The 16210-nt window shown below is 33.3% G+C and overlaps 1 long non-coding RNA gene across 1 annotated transcript; it reads right to left on the bottom strand.

Moving 5' to 3' along the window:
- Window positions 1-3069: 3069 nt before the first annotated feature.
- Window positions 3070-4990, bottom strand: LOC136064354 (uncharacterized). Its single transcript, XR_010625984.1, has 2 exons — window positions 4697-4990; window positions 3070-3435 (listed from the first exon to the last, which is right to left on the bottom strand). It is a non-coding gene; the product is annotated as an uncharacterized LOC136064354 (long non-coding RNA).
- Window positions 4991-16210: the final 11220 nt, after the last annotated feature.

The raw sequence follows: 16210 nt of genomic DNA on the forward strand, positions 1-16210 counted from the left end.
TCAAATGTGAGAAACAATAAGGAAACCACCAAATGTGACAAAAGAACTATCACATGTGATGTTGAAACTGCATAATATCAAGATAGAACCGTCAAATGTGAGAAACAATAAGGAAACCACCAAATGTGACAAAAGAACTATCACATGTGATGTTGAAACTGCATAATATCAAGATAGAACCGTCAAATGTGAGAAACAATAAGGGAACCACCAAATGTGACAAAAGAACTATCACATGTGATGTTGAAACTGTATAATATCAAGATAGAACCGTCAAATGTGAGAAACAATAAGGGAACAATCAAATGTGACAAAATAACTGTCACATATGATGTTGGAATTATACAATGTCAGGATGGAACAGTCAAATGTGAGACATAATAAGGGAACAGTAAAATGTGAGAAACAATAAGGGAACAACCAAATGTGACAAAATAACTGTTACATGTGATGTTGGAATTACATAATGTGAGGATGGTACCGTCAAACGTGAAGATTTGGTAACCTGGTGTCGAGGGAAAAATTTTGATGTTCCCAAATAGAGTATGGGGTAGCCAAGCTGAAACTCGACGATGAGCCCTTGAAATAGAGCCCAAAGGCTTTCAGTGTTGTAGAAGTCCGCCCAAGCAAGAGATAGAGGCTGCACCCTATCAAGAAAATAACAATAAAGCCCAATAAACACGTTACTATTGTTAGTTTGTTATATTATTAGTCATTTTTACAGCATCATAGTTTAAATCAATCCTCCAGTTATAAAGGTGAAATTACATTTAAAAGTCCAGAAGTTAATGATTAAATAAATTTATGAAGGTATTCAGTCTTGGGGGTCCTTGTGTGTCTGGATTAGGGGAATTTATAGTACTTTCAGCTATTATTACATCAATGTGAGGGAAAAAATCAATTGTTACAAATACATTATATCCTTCATCATAATAATAATAAACAAGGATTAAAGGCTCCATTGTTACAAATAAAAGAAGAAAAAAAATAGGATGAAATGAAGGGAGAGAAAGATCTCTAGCTTAGTGCAGCAAGTATTAGATTAAGATTTTGATGAGTGTGTGTTCATAAGGCATGAATGAGACAATATGGGTTGTTTTGAGTGAGTGGAATGAGATTAACTCTGAGGTTAAGGCTTTTTGTGAGCAGTGGGTTGTTTATAAGTAATGGGAGGCATTTATGAGCTGTGATTGTGTAAAGGAGAGGAAACAATGTCTGAGGTTAGATGAATGTGGGTTGAAAGAGATGAGTAGTGAACTTAAAGAGAGCTATACTACAAGTAAAATGGCAAATAAATCAAGAGTTTTAGGGGGGTAGTTGTTGTTTTTTTGGGCTGAGATGCTTATACATTTATAATAGAGTTTTAGGGAAGCATTAATTAACATGAGTCCAAAAAACGTAGGGTTAATCAGAGATAGAGAACCAGGGCTAATCTTCTTGGGATTTTTGGTCAGAAGTAGAAGGTTTGTTTTATGGGCTGCTTTGCTTCTTTGGGTAATGATGGGATTTTGCATTACATGTCAGGATTTCTAGGGCAGAGCTTAATCAATGTGATTGGGGCGTGTATCAAGAGCAAATCCTAAAGCTGCAACTGAGATTTAGACCCCTAAGAAGTAAGATTCAACACCCCAAGCCAGGTGTCAAGTTCTAAGCCTACTTCAGGGGGTTCTGCTGGAGGTCCCTTTATGCCCTCCAAACCACATGTTCTTAATTTTTCTCCCTTTAGGATTTATGGGCTTGGCATATAAATCATGTCTTGAACGTTTTTAACATTTATAGCATCAATTTGCTGGAGTTTGAATAATTTGGTTTTAGCTCCCCTTCCGCTGGAGGTGTAGTCTTGAAAAAGATGATGGAGCTCCATCACCCTTTAGACTTTAGCTGATGTTACAAGCCTCGGGTACTGTTCAGGTCAGGTAGAGGGTGACCAAAAGTCGATGGGACAACCTCTAGTTCATTTTTAAGGACTTGGTTCTCTTGTTGTACTTTGGTCAGGGATGAACAAGAGTTGTTTTGCCTACTTTCAGTCCTCTACTTCTTGCTGAGATCTCTTAGATTGGGCCTATTCACCTGGGGTAGTGCCCTTGGGTTAGGTTGTGTGTATCCTACAAAATCAACAACACATGTTGCCATAGGCTTTCCTTCCTCATGGACTTTTATTAGTAAATATTCTTTGGGTTTTTATAGATACTTGCAATGGGTCTTTTGGGCAATTAATTGTAATGTTTGAAGCAATATGACAAGTTTTCAAAATACCTTTGAAAATAACCTTTACTATGATAGATTCCATAAATAACGTTCATGGCTTCTAATAGTCGCATCATAATTTAAATGATAAGCTTGTGGGATCGAGTATTTTCCATGAGTGTTGAAAATATATTTTATGGATGTTGTGATGCAAGTGATGACCATGTGTTTCATGGGTTATAATGTGAGAACATATTCTTCAAGATAACTCCCTATGAGCTTTTATAAAACAATTGCCTGGTTTTTTGCCATCGTAACACTTAAGCAATAATTATGTCACGATACTTTTCTCTTTGCCAAGCGTTAATAATCTTGGGTTTTTTGATAAAATAGTGCCAATAAAGATTGGGTTTTTGATATTGCTAACGGGAACTGGGTTTTGATGTTGCCAATAAAAATTGGGTTTTAAATATTGCCAGCGAGAACTGGGTTTTGATGTTGCCAATGAGAATTGGGCTTTGATATTATTAATGAGAATTGAGTTTTGGATAAATAAATTACCATGGGTTTAAACCACGGGCTTTGATTATGGATTTGAATTCCATTGATAAAATTGTTTTGCCATGGATTTGAATCATGGACTTTTCAAATATTGCCAAGTATAAGTATTCTTGGGCTTTAAATAGAATAGGATATGTTTATAGGGCTGGTTTTTGGCTTAGCTAAATAATGATAATAAAATTGGATAAAATATGGGTTTTTGGGCTTTTTGTGATAATTTATATTATAACTCAATTTAAGCAACGAGATATGAAACATTTGTTATTAACATGATAATAGAGAAAAAAATATTTGGGAAGCCCCAATAACTTGTTAGTGGTATTTGAAAACAAAATAGGTGGTACTCAATTAAAATTAGGTGTAAAAGAAAAGTACCCTAACACTTGGTATAGCAGGTTGCACACTAGTGAATACCGTATCCCCCTAAAAAGAGGGGGTACGATAGAATTACTCTTCTTATAATTTTAAAAGGAGAAATAATAGTTTGTATCTCTAGCATTATTCTTATAATATTAAAAGGAGAGGGAAAAAGAACAAATGAAATACATTTTTTTTTTTTTTTTTTTTTCTAAAAAAGAAAAAAAAAATACATTCCTTTAAAACCTATCTCTCTCTCTCTCATCCTTTAATCACAATAACCAATGGCACCCTCACAATTTAATCAAAACCCAAAACCTTCTTTCCACCCTAAATCAAAAATAAAAAATCTGCGTTAGGCCAGCCTGTCAACAACCCAATCATATCTCAAAACAAACCCTTTGTTAACCACAGTCAAAACTAAACCAAGCTAAAAAAATCCGGATATAAAATCCAAAGCCTGATAATCTCTGTAAGTAAAGCTCATTAATTTTGTATTTGAGAAAATGAGAGAGTGCATTTCAATGAAAATCCAAAGTTAAGTTATTATATAGTATTCTACAAATAGAATTGGATCAAAATGTAATTATAATACAAGAATGCATTATTATAATTGGAATGTGAAACAAAATTGTAAAATGAAGGCAAGAAGTAATTAGAGATAGATTACCCTTTGGCAATATGCTAGCCCCTAGACAAATTGGACACATCAATTAGAGATAGATTACCCTTTATGCACTCTACTACAACCATAGTTGAAAATGGCAGAACACCCTTGTAACAACAGTTCTCTGCCATCTCTCTCTCTCTCTCTCTCTCCCTCAATGATTGCTATTATGCCTATGTAGGATCACTAGTTGGCTTAGAGCATTCCCATCAAGTGTTTTATAAATATGTCATTTTGACACATCAAAAAAACCTACTTTATTATTTTAACATACCATTTTACAATTCACCATTCATCACATCTTCTATTTTTCAATTTTATACATTAAAATAATATATAAAAATATTTAAAAAAAAACCATCAATATAAAAAAAAATACAAAATAAAAACACACTACTGTACACAAACACAAGCACAAAACTGTAACAAATCCACCACCACCCAATACTACTTCAAAAAAAAATCTCCAAAATCAACACAAAACTCTAAAAAAGAAAAAAGAAAAAAGAAGAGATGGATCAACTCCATTTACACAACCCAAAGCACATGGAATTGACCCAACTCCACCACCACCCACAATCATATGGAATCCACAACCCAAAAAAAAAAAAAAAAAAAACTGCCCAAACCCACCACCATACATAAGCACAGTCCGCCACCACCACCCACAGCATTGGTACAACCCGCCACCACCAACGACAATCCACTGGCCGCCACCACCACTAAATACTACTTAAAGAAAATCTCCAAAATCAACACAAAAAGATAAAAAATAAAAATAAAAAATGAAGAGATAAACCAACACCATTTATCCAATTGAAATCACATGGAATCAACCCAACTCCACCAACACCCATAATCACATCGAATCCACAACTGAAAAAATAAAAATAAAAAATAAAAATAAAAAAAGCCCAAACTTACATGCAATCTCCACCAATCGACCTCATTGGTGAGGCCGAACTCCACGGTGACGGCCAATCTCAATGGTAACGATCTAGGCAGAGAGAGAGAGAGAGAGAGAGAAGAAAAAGAAAAAGAAAAAAAAGAGACAGAGAGACAGAAAGGCGTGGAGGAAGTGACTGAAAAAAGAAAAAAAAAAGAGGGGAAAAAAAAAGAGAAAAAAAGGGAGAGGTGAAGATTCTGGAGAAGAAAGAAGAAGAAAAAAAGAAGAGAGAGTGACAAAAGATGAAGGGAGAGGCGGAGAAATAAAGAAGAAAAAAGAAAGAGAGAGAAGAAAGAAAGTCATAAAGGAAGAGAAATAAATGAATAAATTTTTATTTTTTTAGCATTTTCGTCCGTACCGTTCCAAAGATGGAACAGTATTGTTCATGTGTGCCAAATATTATAGCATTTAGAACATCTCATGGAAGGGGTTTTTTAGTGTTTGGTGTGCCAAATGCCAAATATTTGGCATTTGGCACACTTGATGAAAATGCTTTTATAGTTTATGGAGGCAAAATGATCTCTTTATGAATAAATAAATAAATAAATATAATACAAGTCAACAACCACACTTTAGAGCATCCACATTGGTCGTGCTAAAAACCTATATAGCTATTTTTAGCACCACCAATTATAAAATTGGGGCTCAATTGGTGGAGCCAAAGCCAAAAATTTTGGCTTCTCAACTACAGTGCACAGTTAAAAATAATTGTGCACTATAGCTCAAAGGTAAAACAATATATATATATATTTTATGTTGTGTTCACACTCTATTCAGAATATTTTAATTTTTTTTTTCTTTTCTTTTTTTCTTTCTCCTCCTTTCCCATTTTTGTTGTTGCTCCTCTTTCCTCCCTCTCCACAGCCATTTGCTCTTTGTTGCTTCCATCAGACCTCACCGATCTTGCCGATCTCGCCTGTCCAGCTGCCGATCTCGCATGCCTAGCCACTGTTCTCGCATGCCTAGCCATTGTTCTCGCTGCCCACCCCTTTCGCCGATCCATCTCACCTTTAATATTTGGGGAAAATTTTGAGAGTTTTGATTGAATTTTGGGTTGTGAATGGAGAGTTGGATTTTTTTTTTTTTTTTTTTGGTGTTGTTGTTGTTGCTAATTTAAGGTTTTTGTGTGTTGAATTCAATTGGTTTTTGAGAAATATGATGGATTTTGAGTTTTGAAAATTGATCTTTTCTGTAATTTGTATTAACTATGTGGTTGGATTGTGAATGTTTGCTAATGGACTCACCTGTCTTTATTGTTGCATGCGTAAACTGGAAGAAATAAAAAAAAAAAAATGCGAACTACAAACTTGGAAGTTGTAGTGAGGAAACAAATGAAAGGAAAATGAGCTGAAGAAGAAGAAAAAGGCGAGAATAAGTAATTGCCTTTAATATTGAAAAAAAAAACTAATTGCCTTAAATTTACAACTAATTACCTTTAATATTGAAAAATAATAATAATAAAGATATGACCATCTCCACAACCATTCAATTAAAAATTGCAATTACCATCTTAGAAGGACACCTGAGTGGCGGTGGCAGTGATGGTTATGGTGGTGGTGGCAGTTGCAATGGTAGTGGTTGTGATGTTGTTTATTGTAGTGGATATATTATTTTATTATATTGAAAGCTAAAATAAAACTATTGATGTTTGGTGTTTTGTAAAGTGAAAAGGTAAAATAGATAAAATAGATTTTTGTGGTGCCAAATAGCTAAATTTTTGGCACTACCAATGTGGATGCTCTTAGTCCTAAGATTTGATTGGGATGGACTAAGATTCTTGACAGATTGGTCAATTTTTATCAAGTGTTATTTTTTTTCATGATATGTAATATTCCTTTATCGCTTTTGCTTGTGGTAAAAGTTCACATGTGACACATTTTGACTAGTTGGTTGGAGTCGGTTTGTTTGATTAATAAAATTTACTTAGAATTTGATATTTTTGTTTTTGTAAAATAGTGTAATTTTAGGACCTCAAATTATTCTACAATTTTTTTGTCACAACTCTGATTTGACAGACTGTGAGTGGTTAACTATCACTTACGAATGGATCCACCATTTTTTCTTTATCAAATCTACTCTACTACATTATAATTGTGGTAAGAAGTTGTGAAAATTTTTATGATACTAGATTTTTTCTATAAAGTATTACTTTTTCCTCATGGAACTTTGGACAATGGGGGGTTATGCAACATTGAAAATGCATATCTAAAGATGAAATTGTAAAAGCAATGAGATAATTTGTAGATTTTGGGGTTTGCTAGGGGTGAAGCCAGAACTTCTAGTGAGGAGGGTTGATGTATGATAAAAAGAATCCATTTATTATTAACAAACTATCAAGAAATGAAAAGAGATAAAATAACTGTGGGGCCTGTGGGCCTGGTAACATCAGCCCACTTCATATCTGGCCCAGGGCCCATGCTGAGGAAGAAGTATTGTACGAAGACGATGTATGAAGGCTTAAGCTCTTAGAATCCCCGTCGAGGATATCCCTGTCCTCTGCAGACCGAGACTAACCCCAAGTGGTGGGGCGGGGGGGGGGGGGAGAGATGAGCCCAGGATAGGTTGTCACCTTCATAATAAATGCGCTCACCTAATCCCCTGGCCATATTAATGGAGATGTGACTCCTGGACTGGATAACCTTGGTCACTGTAAATCACTTGAGTACTGATAGTACAGCTGATGGTACGGACAATCAGAAGGAAAGCACATGGATGATCAACAGATGGAAGAAAGAGAAGAAAGAGAGGGGCTATATAAGAAGAACCAAATAGAACAGAAAAAAGGGGGAGGGGGGGGGAAGGAAAAAGAAAAAGAGAAAGGGAGGAAGCTCCTCGGATGAGTGCCGAAGAGCGACCTTAAGGAGCAGCCTGGATGCCTCGACCTCCAATGGTTGGAATTTCTGTTTTTAGAATTGCCTGTCTGTTAGGGCCTAATTCTTCATCCCACTTTCTAAAAATGTATTGTTTGGACTTGTTGGGCTAGAAACCCATCCTTTTTCTGGGTCCAATCCAAATTGAGTCCTTATAATACACTTCTTCTTGTGCTAGGCTAAGGAGTGAATAAGTTTAGCCTAAGATAGTTTCACCTTGAGCTCATCTAACAAAACGATCTTGAGCCTGGGTTGTTTTGATTAGTCACAATTGTGATATGTCAAGCTCGGTTTGAGATTGAGTTAAAACCACATCTTTTTCTATGTTAGTGAGCCATACAAGTCTCCTACCCTAGAGCTGCTGTTAGCATATCTGAAGCTTTTAGTACAATTGGAAGAACATAATAAGCGATTCTCTTCAGACAATATATTTGANAATAGTGGATAGAGGGTGAGATTGTGGGTTCAAGACCCATTTGGTGCATGTGTGACATACCAATAAAAGAAGTTTTTGTATTTACGTGTTAGGATGGTTTTGTCCCAGGTTTCTTGTATCTTTTGCTGGAAAGTATCTTGCACATGATTATTGTGTTGCATCTAAGCATGGTCGGATTGAGGGCGATACTGCTTCTAGTTTTAACCATCAGTTGTACAAGATATGGATCCCTCAAACTGAACCAGATCTTTGTGGTCCTGCATTTGTTGAGGTAGGTATTCTGGATAACTTTTAGATTATGCTGGATTTTTTCTATCATTTTATACAGGATGTTTCTTGTCCATACTAACATACTTTCATAAAAGGCATATTTGATGTGTCATTCAAATTGGTAAAAAATAAAAAATAAAAGTGGGTTGGTTATTCTATCTTTCTGGAACATTGCAGCTGTGTCTAGTTCCTGTCTGTATCCTTCTGTTGCATGTCCTATTTCTTGGGTATGTTTAACTTTGGAAATGTTCTTGTTTATGTGGGGTGATGTTTTCGTATGTTGTTTAATTTGGTTATGGAATATGGAGCTTTTTTAGTGTACACATGAAGTTCACCAGAAAATCATTTCTATCAGCATGGCATTATTTTGCTTAGATGCTGTGTGTTGCTTCTGTGTCTATAGTTTTTTATCTTCATTTTTTTTTATAATTCGATGGTTACAACGGGGGAGGGAGGGGAGGGGGGGGAGGGGGGGGGGGAAAGGAAAAAGAAAAAGAGAAAGGGAGGAAGCTCCTCGGCACTCGCGGGGGGGGGGGGGGGGTGGGGGAGAAAGGAAAAGAAAAAGAGAAAGGGAGGAAGCTCCTCAGATGAGTGCCGAGGAGCGACCTTAAGGAGCAACCTGGATGCCTCGACCTCCAATGGTTGGAATTTCTGTTTTTAGAGTTGCCTGTCTGTTAGGGCCTAATTCTTCATCCCACTCTCTAAAAATGTATTGTTTGAGCTTGATGGGTTAGAAACCCATCCTTTTTCTAGGTCTAATCCAAATTGAGTCCTTACAATAACTATTTTCAATACATTGAAATGCAATTATCTATATAAAAAAGAAACTCGAAATTCTTCTAAATCTCAAAATTATCTTGTGAACTTTACTAAATGTTGTAGTAATACTAATTATTATTGCTAAGTAAAACACGAAAATAAAAAATCTAAAGTTAAAATAATAAAAAAATCATGTGAGAACAAATCACAAGTAGACAAACAAAAAGATGCTAAACTAAAATACTAATTTATTAGTAACATTCTTGCTAAGATTAATTATTATTTGTATAATATCGTAACAATGCTCTTTTATCTCTCTTTGATATATATATATATAAACAAAACCAACCCATCTAAACAAAACCCAAAGCATAATCCCCAAAATAAACCAACGGATGAAAAGATGAAACTTACTCTTCACAGGACCCAACCCATTTGGGCTATTTTTGGTTTCAAGGGGCAAGAGGTGGGGGCCTGGTTCAATTTTTGTTTGGTCCAAATTCAAATTTCAAGCAGAATATACAGTCTTTTTTTTTTTTTTTTTCCCATTGGGTCGGCCGGGGGGCCATTAGCGCCCAAGCCCAAACATGGGTCCGTCTGTACTTCTAGTTTATATAGCGAGTAGCCAGTTCGTATAATATTTTGGGTTGTACACATGCAGTGTTTGGAATAGATAGGGTCTGGCCACATTCATCTTTGGTTTTCCAGTGTATAACGTTTTTTTTTATTATTATAATTTTTTATTTATCTAATATAAATCTTTCAATTCGAGTCGGGTGTAATTTTTCTGATCATGGTCATGCATATTTCTTGACTCGTACATATTTCTTAAACCATGATACTGCAGTACATGGACTGCTACAACTTTAAACATTACCTATACGGATTGGTGGAAATAAGTTCAATTCTAACTCAAAAAAAAAAAAAAAAAAAAAAGGAGGAAAATGTCATTTTTAAAGTTATAGCTTCAAGAAAATAATGTCACTTTCTTCTATGCAAGAGTGGGTCTTTTGGGGTGTTATACGATTATTATTTCTCAGAGCATCCTCATTAAGGATTCTAAAGGGCATATGCTAAATTTAGCATCAAAATACCAAAAAAGTAATTCCATCAAAACTCTCAAATTGTAAAATTTTGGCATACTTGTACAGCTCACTGTAGCATGAATTGTAAAATATATATATATATATATATCTCATGTTAGTGAGGTGGTTAGGTTTATTGTGTTAAGTTATTATTATTATTTTAATGAGTAGTTTATATTATTTAAATGAAATGATAAAAAATATAAAATTTTGATGTTTGATATATTTTAAAGTAAGATGATATAATAAATAAAATAGATTTTTAAAGTGCTAAAATTTTAATTTTAGCAATCTTGATAAGATATTCCGTGCACACCATCTTTGACTATATGATATAACTCAAAGGTTAAAAAAATAAAAATTAAAAGTTTATTATTTCTCTCTCTTACTTTTCTCTCTCTTTCTTCTCCAACTTTTTCTTTTCTTTTTTCTCTGTTCTGTTGTTTGACTGTCTCCTCCCATCTTCACCTCTTTTCTTTATTCTTTCTTCTTTCTTCTTTATTGCTTCACCTCTCTTCTTCCTTTTTTTTTTTTTTTTTTTTTTTTGGATAATTACACTTTACCCACTGTGGTTTGCCTCTAATTCTATGTGCCTACTTGTGATTCAAATTTTGACACTTTACCCACCTATGATTTTCTCCGTTATTGAGCCGTAACCCACCTCTCCTTCAGCCGTTACTCTAACACATAATATATCAAAAACAAAAGCCTAAACAGATCAAAACACTCTTCACGTGAAGAACATGCACAAATATGAAGAATATTAACCCAGAAAGCTAATACAAATCAAATTAAGCATTATCATCCAACTTGCTCACCAAACTAAGATCCTAGATCCAAGGCAGTAAATCTACAAAAAGAAAGCAGATTGCAACAGCACCCAAAAACAAAAAGTAATTTCCAAACCCCATTTCAAAAATCATACATTACAACAATCTCAGTTAACTTTCCATCATTAAAAACTGATAGCCAAAATTCCATCCCATTACTTTCCCTAAAAAACCCAAAAACATTAAAGAAAAACATAAGTAATTCCCAAACCCCATTTCAAAAAATCACAAAACACAACAATCCTAGCTAGAGAGAGAGAGAGAGAGAAGAAGACCCCATTAACGAGAGCATCATAGAAGCGAACATCGTCTTCACAGAAAGCAAAGGAGGCACAAATAATGTTGCCTATGGAGACTTTAGAGCAATCAAAGTCTTGGACCTGTACGGAAATGGGTCTGAAGCGCCTCTCTCTTTTATTAACTCCATCGCCTCTCTCCTCGCTCGCGCCTCTCTCTTTCCTCTTGTGCGATGAAGAATGCTGCCTCTCCACGAACCCGTCCTTATCGTACAGTCTCTCGAGCTCCTCATCATCGGACAGCTCGTGTTTTGCGTCGCGATGCTTAGTCCTGTCCCTCTCTCTACTCCCTTCCCTCTTGTTCCCCCTCTTCGAATCGCAGTCTCTACTTCCTTCTTGATCCTCGTGAGAGCACTCTTGACCAGATCGGTGGCAGTGAGAAGAAGAAGAGCGGTGGTGGTGAGACGATCGATGCTTGTGGTCTCGGTCGTGATCGTCTCTTTCGTCTCTGGTGCGCTTGCTTCTTCTGTCTCTCTCCGAGAGGCAATCCATGCTTGGGTTTAGTTTTGCAGATCACTCTCTCTCTCTCGCGCTCGCTCTTTCTCTGTGTGTCTCTCGCTCTTTCTCTATGCTGTAATGTATGATTTTTGAAATGGGGTTTGGAAATTACTTTTTGTTTTTGGGTGTTGTTGCAATCTACTTTGGTTTTATAGATTTATTGCCTTGGATCTAGGATCTTAGTTTGGTGAGCAAGTTGGATGATATTGCTTGATTTGATTTGTCTTAGTTTTTTGGGTTAATGTTCTTCATATTTGTGTATGTTCTTTATGTGAGGAGTGTTTTGATCCGTTTAGGCTTTTGTTTTTGACATATTATGTGTTAGAGTAACGGCTGAAGGAGAGGTGGGTTACAGTTCAGTAACGGAGGAAATCATAGGTGGGTAAAGTGTCAAAATTTGAACCACAGGTAAGCATATAGAATTAGAGGCAAACCACAGGTGGGTAGATTGTAATTATCTATTTTTTTTTTCTTTTTCAACGTTCAGTGCACAACTATCTTTAACGGTGCACGGAGCTCAAAGGTTAAAAAAATAAAAACAAAAAGTTTATTATTTCTCTCTCTTACTTTTCCCTCTATCTTCCTTCTCCAACTTTTTTTTTCTCTCTCTCTCTGTTCTGTCTGTTTGACTGTCTCCTCCAATCTTCACCTCTTTTCTTTTATTATTTTATTCTTTCTTTTTTATTGCTTCACCTCTTTTTCTTCTTTTTTTCTTTGACTCTGCACGATAGTTTAAACATTAAAAAAATAGTAATAATAAATAAATAAAAAATTTATTTCTCTCTCTTACTTTTTCCGCTCTCTTTCTTCTTCCACTTTTTCTTTTTTCTTTCTACTTTTTCTTTTTTCTTTCTTTCTCTGTTTTGTCTGTCTGACTATCTCCTCCTATCTTCGCCTCTATTCTCATAGCACTAGCATTTTCAATGCTACTATATTTTATAATTTTAAAAAGTTATTTTATCATTATAGCATACCATTTTATAATATCTACACATCTACTTTATTTTATAATTCTAAAAAGTTACTTTATTATTATACCATACCATTTTACAATATCTCCACATTTCAAACTTTTATTTTCCTCTTTTACTTATTAAAATAATATATCTGCATAATAAAATAATATATCTCAAAATTATATCTTCTTTCTCATCTCTCTCATTTTCAGCTTTCTTCCAAATAAAATATTATTATTTTTTTACAATACTTGCTAAAGTGCAATTCTATGTTTAGAATTACACTGTAGAAGTATTGCAAAAAGATTTGCAATATTTCTGTTTAGCATTCTCCAATGCAGATGATTTTGGGGCTTAAAATTCTAAATTTTTCTTAAATTTGACATTAGCATTCTCCAATACTAAGGTTCTTATATTCTTTTTTTTCTTTCTTCTTTATTGCTTCACCTCTCTTTCTCCCTTTCTTTTTTTCTTCTTCACCGTTCAGTGCAAATCCATCTTTGACTGTACACTGTAGAACAAAGGTTAAAAAAATATATATATATAAATAAAAGTTTATTATTTCTATCTCTTACTTTTCCCTCTCTCTTTCTTCTCCCACTTTTTCTTATTTCTTTCTTTTTCTGTTCTGTTTGTTTGACTGTCTCCTCCTATCTTCACCTCTTTTCATTTATTTATTTATTTTTATTATTGCTTACCTGTTTCTCCCTTTCTTTTTTTCTTCTTCGCCGTTCTTTCTTCTTTGTGGTTGTGGTTTTTGTGCGTTTGGCCGGGGGTTTGGTGGGGTGATTGATTTTGGGTGTGGGTTTTTTGGATTTTGGATATGGTGGTTGATCGGATTTTGGCCGTAGATTTGTGTCATTGATTGGATTGTGTGGTGGTTTTTGGCAGTGGGGTTGTACATGGTGGTAGTCAATGGCTGTTGGGTGTGTTGAAATGATACTTCAAAATAGATAAAATGATTTTTTGTCATATGTGATACTCTAACGATATAAATATTCAAAAGCAATTGCGATGACAAGAGTGCAAAAGTTAATACAAAATAACTAAGAACATTTGCATCAAAAAATGCAAAATAAAAAAATTCCTCATTTTTACACATTCAAGTCTCAAAATTACTCACATTAGTCAAGTTAAAGATGTGTAAATTTGCAAAATTTCTATGTAATCGTGTAAATTTTCACTAACACTATTTATTTTACATTTGGTTTATTTATTTATTATTTATTTATATATCTTGAGAATGAAAGAAGAGAATAGATTGTGGTTGTTGTATGTTATGAAAGAGAAACAATTAAAATAATTTTAAAAAAAGTTAATGAAATTTTTGTATAAATAGATAATATGATGTGAGGTGTTTTATGAATGAGTATATAAAATAGAAAAAGAAGGTTCTTATATTAAAATAGACAAAAAAAATTTGCACGAGTGAATGTAATTGCTCTAGTTCCAAAACACAATAAATGAATAAAGATGAAAAAGTATATTGAAACTATCTCTAAAAAACAAAAAAAATAATAATATAGAAAATAAAAATAAATTAAAGGGAAAGACTAGTAATACTAATAAATTAAAGGAGTCTCTAACTTAATAGTTAATATAATACAAGTCTCATCACATGCGCTTTGCACATGTGATGAGACCTTTTTTCTTTTTTTTTGGTCTAGTGTCATAATTTTTTTTTCCCTTCTAAATTTATACTATCTATAAGAGAATTCTCCTCTTTGAACTATGTTTTTATGTGATTAAAAAATACCCTTATTAATGAAGGGTTACTTTTCTTAGAAATAGGGTCATAAATGTCAAATAACAAAATTTATTTTGAATTCAAAAAGAGAATTCCTAAAATTTAGGATTTTTTTTCTTCACATTTATCTTTTTATTCCTTAAAATTTAGTTTTTTTTATTCCCTTTTCATCCAAATAAAAGTAAAAGTAAAGGCAAAACACCCCCAATTTAAAAAAAATAAAAAACTAAGAAAACTATAAAAATTTAGCCTTCTTTCCCTTCACTTTCACCTTACTTTTCCTACCCAAACTTTTCTCTATATCACTACACCACTTTCAAACATACCTTCAAAAAATAAATTACAATTTCTACTTATCTCTAAAGTTTATTATTTTTATTTGTTTGAAAAATAAAAATATATATTTCCAAATCATAATAGATGTAAATTATTAACTTTTACAAAAAAAATATAAGAACCTTTGAGCATGCGCAATACACGTGCTTAGAGGCTAGTTTTGGATAAGTTTGTTTTGAAAATATGGATTAGTAGGAGGGTGTCCTATTTTGTAAGCATTTTAAGTGGAGTTGGAGATATATTTTTGCCACGTTGTCCTCAAGTTTTTTCATTATTAATCGTAAGGTTTAGAAGTATTTCTGAACCATGTAAAAGTCCAGTCCAAATATTAGTAGGAGAGTTTTTTATTTTGTAGGCAGTTTAAGTGGTGTCAGAGATATATTTTTACTGGGTTGTCCTCAAGTTTTTTCCATAAGATTTAGAATTATTTTTGAATCACATAAAAGTTTAATTCAAAGAGGAGAACCCTCTTATAAATAGTATAGATAGATATAGGGATATCACTTAACTCAAAAGATTTAAACCTATGATATTGGACTCAACTATGTTATATTTAGTTATTTACTATTATCTGTTTTTATTCTTATTCAATGTGAAATTTTACTCATATTTTTATTTCCAACCATTACATTAATAATAATATGAAAATTAACTCATGACACCCGTTCTTTCACAATATTTGAAAATTTTCCCATATATAACCACACCTTTTAAGTTCAAACTTCAAAACAAATTCATCTACCAAACCGATTAAAATTTCTCACAGCATTTTAACACAAAGCAATGGGTCCAAATTTTAAACTTAAAAATATTATTTAAAAAAAACTAATTATGAGTTATTTTTTACGCAACACCAAAACTCTAATTCTTCTATTCATCCAAAGATCTTTTTTCCTTCAATCTCTTGATTCTTTTATAGTTTCAAAATATGAGTTTTTACTTTTTACTGCAAACTCAAATTTTATAATTAATTAATTACAACAAATGAGAAATAAAGTTGAATTCTAATTTTTTTTTTATAACAATTAATCAAGGTAATGAAGCGGTATACAACTTTCTTGGTATATTGTTATATTTTTAATACTTTTGCATTCATTTATTTTCACAATTTATTTTGAGTAATTGATGAACTATATGTTTAAACTTTTAATGACTTGGATTAAAATCTTTAATTGATTATTATTAGATATAAATTGATTATTTTTGTTTCTTTATTTTAATTAATATCAACTAATATTTTCCTGATCAATTTTGCTTTCAATCATGTTTTTTAATCTTATTTTTCTTAACCAAAATTCGGGCCCTGCCACTGAGTAAGGGCCTTTTCATTGATTGAATCTCATATCGTTGTGCCAATGCCTTGGTCAAATGTGGATGCAACTAGATTGTAGATTTTCTAGTATATTCCG

Source organism: Quercus suber, unplaced genomic scaffold (genome assembly GCF_002906115.3).
Source record: "Quercus suber isolate HL8 unplaced genomic scaffold, Cork oak 2.0 scaffold_2, whole genome shotgun sequence".
In the NCBI taxonomy this organism is placed as follows: domain Eukaryota; kingdom Viridiplantae; phylum Streptophyta; class Magnoliopsida; order Fagales; family Fagaceae; genus Quercus; species Quercus suber.